Source organism: Mesoplodon bidens (assembly GCF_964165515.1).
Source record: "Mesoplodon bidens genome assembly, contig: HAP1_SCAFFOLD_326, whole genome shotgun sequence".
In the NCBI taxonomy this organism is placed as follows: Eukaryota; Metazoa; Chordata; class Mammalia; order Artiodactyla; family Ziphiidae; genus Mesoplodon; species Mesoplodon bidens.
The window spans coordinates 183198-190430 of NW_027671423.1; the positions used below are offsets into that span (position 1 = coordinate 183198).

A 7233-nucleotide genomic window follows, 5' to 3' on the forward strand; every position below is an offset into this window, starting at 1 on the left:
AACTGAATGAATACTTTGAATCTCATCTATTTCTGTTAAAACTACAGGTTAGTTGAGCTCAAAAATTGTAGGTATAAAAATTGTGTTTTTTGGTAATAAAATTTGTTTTAACCCTTCTCTCAATTATGCATTTAAATGTTGACCAATTCACAAGTAACTGTTTACAGTCGATGGATTGGCCAGTGGCTTTGGGATCATTCATTTTATAGTCTGGGATTTCCAGTGTGATCTTTATTTTCCCATTTATACTCTATTTCATACATTTTATTAGCAGTAGTAGTAGAAATAGTAGTAGTAGTATCATTATTATTTAGTTAGAGTAGAAATGTTTCTATAACTTCTTACGATCAGACATATACTAAACAACACACATTTTGAAAGCACTGGTGTTGGAGTAAATTCGATGTTGATGAGACTAGTCACTGCCCTTAAAGGAGCTTGTCTTCTAGTTGGAAAGATGTGACATATACAATAATCTGAGGCATTAAGTAAATACATGGGTCTGAGGGCAGAAGATCCTGAAGGAAGCAAGCTACAAAGAACTCATTTTGAATCCTGGCATTAATATTGGCAGATCTCCTCACACCTTTTTACGACAGTTATAGACAAAGCAAGTAAGACTGGAGAATACACTGCAATGGCCCAACTAAGATTTAACGTCATTTCAGCCTAGGGGATTCTTTCTAGGCTTTGAGTATATGATAATTTAAATGCTACCTAAATAGTAAATTTACTTTAATGCTGACAACGTAGAAAAGATACTTTGCTGCAAAAGTATACACAGTAGTAACAGGTGGATTTTGGAAGAAACTAATATTTTGTCTTATACTGGTAACTACACTATTGCCCCAGACCTAGCAGCAGCCTTTACTCTTTGTTGTTTTCTTCTAAGACTGAAGAGCCTCTTTATTGTTTGTGCTGATTTTTTCCCACCAACAGATCTCAGAGCAATCTGAGTGCACTGGCCAGTTGGGACAAAATTATCATTAGAATTCTTGGCTAGAGAAGAAAGCTCCTAATTTAAGAATGGCTTTTTGCCTTCTGAGAGCTCAGAAGAGCACATTGCAAGCCATCTACATTTATAAAACATGTTTTAGTATGGAAAATTTCAAACATCTACAGAAATAAAGAGAAAGAAGTAGAAACTTTCATCCATTGTTCTCATCAAATGTCCATTTCAGGCCAATAGATTGTCTCTGCACCCTCTCTTACTACTACCACCATCATCCCCAGCAATTTTAAAGCAAATCCCAGATTTCTTTTTCTCAGTGAAAACGTCAGTATCCATATTTCTAAAATGCAAGAACTGCCCTTTTTAAGCTCAACTATGTCATTACCACACATCCGCAAATAATAATGATTCCTTAATATCAACAAATAGCCAGTCAGTTCATGTTTCCTTGATTGTCCTCTAAATGTATTTTTATTTTAATAACCATTATTTATTTGATTGCTGATCCAAACACAATTTCTTTTAAAGTATAGGTTTAAAAGAACTCAGTTTGCTCATTTTTCTTGCAAGTATTTGTCCTTGAATTCAAAGCATTCATCCAGTAGGGTTCCCAACTGTCTGGATTATGCTGATTGCATCCCCTTTCTGCTTATATGTTTATCATGCTCCTTTGGTCCATGTATTTACTGTCAGTTGGTAGATAGATCTAGAGCACTGACATAATTCAGGTGTGATTTTTTTGTCAAGTTTACTTCATAGATAATACTGATGAATTCCAAAAGGAACTATAAAGTGTCTGTCTTACTGTGACGTTGCAGCCATTAATGATCAATGTCTAGATCCATTAATTTATTAAGGGTACCAAATGGTGATATTCTACTAACTAGATGATTATTCATTTACTAGCTAGAACATTATTTCATCAACTACTTGGTTGCCCTGAGTTACAGTTTAATTAGGAAAGGAAGAATAAATGTTTCTTTTATTTTATTTACCAGTTTTACAAAAAAAGAAAAAACAAGAGAGAGAAAGGTTGACTCTTCCAAAGATGACTAATGAGGTATTTTCTTGCTTTGTTGTTGTTTTCAGTGAGGTTGTTATAAATATCGATGCAGAGATTGTCCCCTCTTAGGTTCACGGATCCTGTTCAAGTTGGCTCCTGAGTCCTTTCCACACAACCACAGTAGTCTTTGAAGTCTTCCCAGCTCTCTTATATGACAAGAGGTACCAGGAACATCTTGTTCGTTTCTTATGCTGGATTTGAAATCAGCTGTTTCTCCAAGGAGACATTATCCACTGTGTTTATTCAAACTTGTGTTCCTTCTAGTTTAACCTTCTCTCGAGACATGATTTTTTTTAAACAAATTACTTACTGAATTTTTCACCTTTTCAAATCTTGCTATTCTCCAATCACTTCATTTCTGAATTTTTCTAATTTCTTTTATGTTTTTCTTAAAACCAGTTTCTATTCCTTTGAAAATTTCTTTTACTTTTTCCGCAATATCAGGCAATAAATTTCATTTGTTCTGTGGACGTGTCTTTCTGTGACGTTTTCAGGATTTGCTGGAACTTTCTTTTCACCCCTCTTTTTTCTTTTTTTTTCTCACTGATTTTCTACAGGATGTGAATGGAATACTCTTCTGTCGCTCATTTTTAAATGAAATAAGTTTCCACTTTAGGAGGGAAACATAGATCAGAATATAATTTCTAGCTTCAGAACTCCAGGGCTCACTATCTTCTATTATTTTCACAACATAATTTTTTTTATTTATTTATTTTTTGCGGTACGCAGGCTTCTCACTGCTGTGGCCTCTCCCGTTGTGGAGCACAGGCTCCGGATGCGCAGGCTCAGCGGCCATGGTGCACGGACCCAGCCGCTCCGCGGCATGTGGGAGCTTCCCAGACCGGGGCACGAACCTGTGTCCCAGCAGGCGGACTCTCAACCACTGCGCCACCAGGGAGGCCCCACAACATAATTTTAAAAAATGACCTTAAAATTTCTAAAATCTTCCTCCTCGGCCCTCCTATGCCCATTTACCCAGGCCTCCTCTTTCCTGTCCTTGTTGAGTATGGGGATTTGTTCTGGAATGGTGCTTTGGTTTGATAGGTGTCAAGGTTTCACAGACCCCAGAACACTTGGCATCCTCAGAACATTTCAAAGTTCTTGCACTCAGCTGCAAAGTGGAGCCTGCAACATTCACTCCCGGTTTCTGCCGCTGTTCTCAGTGAGTTTTTCAATCTCAGTGAGTTCATGAACCATAGTAACCTTTGGCTCTCCTTAAAGAGAGAGAGAGTCCTTCCCTCGTCTTCCTCCCACACACCTTGGGATACACATATGTAGGTCTTTTTCCTGTTGTTGGTTTGTTCCTACCTGGCTGTATGTTGCAGTTAATGTGGACACCTTGTTGTAGATGTTGTCTGTGGGTTTTTGATCTTGCTATCCTAGATGCTTTTCTTTCTTCTTTGTGGGGGTGGGGGGTTGTGTATTTAGGGGAGGGGTGGCATATTCAGGGATAAAAATCTTCTCTGTAGCCACCACCATTTCCCCAGAATCCTCTGCCATTAATATTTAAAACAAAATCATGGGAATCATTATCCGGATCCTTAGGATAATCATTACACTGTATCTGTCTTTTTTCCAGGCTTCAAGCTGCCTGTGGCTCGCCACGTTAGTATACTGACATGACTGGGCAATGCCTAATTTGATGGGCTCTTTCTGTACTACCTTCCTCCTAATCATGACAGTCTTGTACGCTATACATAGTCTTCTTCACTGATAGGGAATTTAGAAAATACAGGAAGCCATGGGTTTAATAGCTGAAAGTGGAATTAATGTGTTCTTTTTCTCAGGTAAAATATCATAAGACTCCTTAGGCCAAAGTTGTAAAATGAAATCGCAACTTTCCTGGAATCATTTTGCAAACGTGAATGCCCACATAAAGTACACTAGGACTTGAATCCAAGGAATAACACATTTTTAGAGCCTCCAAATGTATAAACTTAGTACAATTCTGCATTACTTCTTAAGGCAACTGAAGAAAATAATTTTGTGATCAAATAAATATTGATTTTATTAACAGTTATTTTAAAAGTTTACAAAACTTATAAAAAATGTTAAGGCTCTATCAGCCTCATCAGTTGTTAATTTCTTTTCTAGAATCTTGGATTAAGGAACAGTCGTTTGAGGGGAAACATGGTATAAAATGGGAAGATAATCTAACAGTAAAGATAGTTATATCTCTTCCTGTGTGATGAACTACTCCTAAGCTTGGTGGTTTAAAACAGCAGGCACTTTATCTCCTCACAATTTGTGAATCAGCAGAATGGGCTGGGATCTCCTGGGTGGATCTATCTTGCTTTCACCTGAGGTGACTACTGAGGCTGCCATCATCTGGTTGCTGGACTGGGGCTGGTTGCTTTCACATGTCTGGCCATTGGTGCTGGCTGTGGCCTGTGCCTAGTCTCCACTAGGTTAGCCAGGCTTCCTAACATGTCAGGTTTCCATGAGGACAAGCCCTAAAGCACGAGTGCTCTTCAAGCTTCAGCTCTTGATATGCCATTGGGCCAAAGCAAGTCACGTGACCAAGCCCAGGTCAAGGTGGAACAAAACTACACAGGGTGAGAAAACGGGGGGAGGGGCATTTGCACTGGGGGTCAGTAGTCTAACAAACTGCTGCAATAACTCTATAAAGAAAAACACCCCGGAGGACAACTGGTAAAAAATGAATGTGTGCGGGGTGGGGTGGGGTTTGGCATAGGGGGGCAAAGGCAGTAAACAGAGGCTACCAAAATCTGAAGATTCTGGAATTTTTGGAAAATCCACTGGGATTAAAGGAGTTACACAACCATGTTCTGACACCAGAAGAAAGGTGCCAGTTGAGCATCAGGGAAGTCTAGCGCTCTTCCTCCATCGCATCAATTTTCACGTTTCTTTGACTCAGCATATTTGTAGAATGAATCATGACTTTCTATAAATTTTTAATTCAGTTTTTCAAAGAAATAGTGACCTCGCTTCTATCTGCTGTGCCGCAAAAATGCCGTAGAAAAAAATTCCTTCTGTTAAATCGCTCACTAGGTGAAACTGTATGTGTAACCTAGTACCAAAGAGGTATTAAGAATCGCCACAGCCGAGCCGGCCCTCCGCATCACGCACCCTATAGCAGCCAGTGGGTGAGCCGGGAGTCGAGGAGGTCACCGTGGGAAGGAGGGGCACGGGCAGCGTGGCAGCCTCCTTCCGTCTCCGTGGAGCCACCTCCGGCCTCCGGTACAGGGAGTCGTCTGCAGCAACCAGTGGTGGCCAGCCTTGCAGCGCTGTGTTCTAGGTCAGTAGCTTCCAAGACTCCAGTTGGATTCATTGGAGTAGGCAACGTGGGGAGTCCAGTGGCAAAAGAGCTCATGAAACATGGCTAGCCACTCACCATTGTTGATGTGTTCCCTGATTCATGCAAAGAGCTTCTAGATGCAGATGAACCCTGTAGTGTCTTCTGCAGGGGATGTAGCCGAAAAAGGTGACAGAATTATTACAATGCATCAATGCACTAGAAGCTTATTGTGGAGCAAATGGAATTCAAAAAAAAGTGAAGAAAGACTCACTATTAATAGATTCCAGTACTGTTGATCCTATGGTTTTCGGAGAATTGGCCAAAGAAGTTGAGAAAATGGGAGCGGTTTTCACGGATGCCCCTGTTTCTGGTAGTGTGGGAATGGCTCGATCTGGCCACCTCACACTTAGGATGGGAGGGGTTGAGCTGCTGTGGTGCATGGGCTCCCATGTGGTGCATCGTGGAGCTGTTGGGACTGGCCAGGCTTCGAAGATCTGCAAAAACTTGCTGTTAGCTATTAGTAGGATTGGAACTGCTGAAGCTATGAATCTGGGACTCAGGTTAGGGCTTGACCCAAAACTCTTGGCTAAAATCCTAAATACGAGCTCAGGACAATGTTGGTCAAGTGACACTTATAATCCTGTACCTGGGGTGATGGATGGAGTTCCCTCGGCTAATTACTATCAGGGCGGATTCGGAGCAACACTAATGGCTAAGGATCTGGGATTAGCATGAGACTCTGCTACCAGCACAAAGAGCCCAGTCCTTCTGGGCAGTCAAGCCCATCAGATCTGCAGGGATGTTGTGCGTGAAGGGCTACTCAAAAAAAAAAGACTTCTCATCCGTGGTCCAGTTTTTGCAAGAGGAGGAGACATTCTGAGTTTGCCCTCTGGCTGTGAACACTGAAACATTGAAACCAAACTGTGTCTTGGAGCCCCTTATGGCTCACTCCACAGGAAAATGGGCTTAATCAAAGGTCAGCTGTCTGCTTTTGAGTGTGTAGGTCAGGGGTTCCCAACCCCTTGGCCTTGGACGGGTACCAGTCCACAGCCTCTTAGGAACCGGGCTGCACAGCAGGAGGTGAGTCGCAAGCAAGCCAACTAAGCTTCATCTGCTGCTCCCTATGCCTCACATTACCGCCTGAACCTCACACACCCCGCCCCCCCTCCCTGGAAAAATTTGCTTCCAGGAAACCGGTCCCTGGTTCCAAAAAGTTTAGGCACCTCTGGTCTAGGTCACAGTAGATCCTGGGATTTTTCACCCATTCTAAACTGCTTATTCTTTTTATCTATTTAGCAAACATATCATCTGTAATTTTTTTCTCTGCAAGCCACTGATGGTAACTGCTAGCTAGCTAGCTGATTGGCCTTTTTCAAAAGTTTGATTCCTAAGCATCTTCAGCTAAAACGCTGCCTACTTCACTCAGGATATTATTTACTCCACTTTACAAATAAAACTAAAATTGTTTTCAACAGGATAAAATCTATCCTCGAGGAAAGAAAAGAAATTGGTGTGAGAAAAGATATTAGAGAAAGGGGAAGTATAGTGAGTTACTACCTGTGTCCCTCAGAAAATTTGTCCTGTTAAATAACCCAGTGGTGATATTCTTGCATTGAGATTACTGGTTTATTTTCTAGGAGTTGTTAAAGCAAGAGAACTCCTTGCTGCATGTTATGTAATTTGGACTCTGTTACATTATCTTGTTGTGCCCCTCTTGTAACAACTTCCCATACTCAGCAAACTTGTTTTTTCATATTTTTGCTTCCTTGTCCATTTTTACTGCATATTTTTTGACTTCAAAAGAATGACATCTTTAGAACTGTTTCAGAGCCAACGATGATATGTGCTTTAGATAATTATTACACTATGCTAAATATAACCATATTCTTTTGAATTCAAATAGATTTCTATGCTGATAAAAAAAGAGAGGCACATTTCATCAATGTTTAAATAGTATCC

General features: G+C 40.7%; 1 pseudogene across 1 annotated transcript; it reads left to right on the forward strand.

Annotated features, from left to right (window-relative positions):
* Positions 1-2000: 2000 nt before the first annotated feature.
* Positions 2001-6431, forward strand: LOC308611412 (3-hydroxyisobutyrate dehydrogenase, mitochondrial-like; annotated as a pseudogene). The gene is made up of 2 exons: positions 2001-2012; positions 5113-6431. The product of its transcript is annotated as a 3-hydroxyisobutyrate dehydrogenase, mitochondrial-like (transcript).
* The last annotated feature ends 802 nt before the right edge of the window (positions 6432-7233 follow it).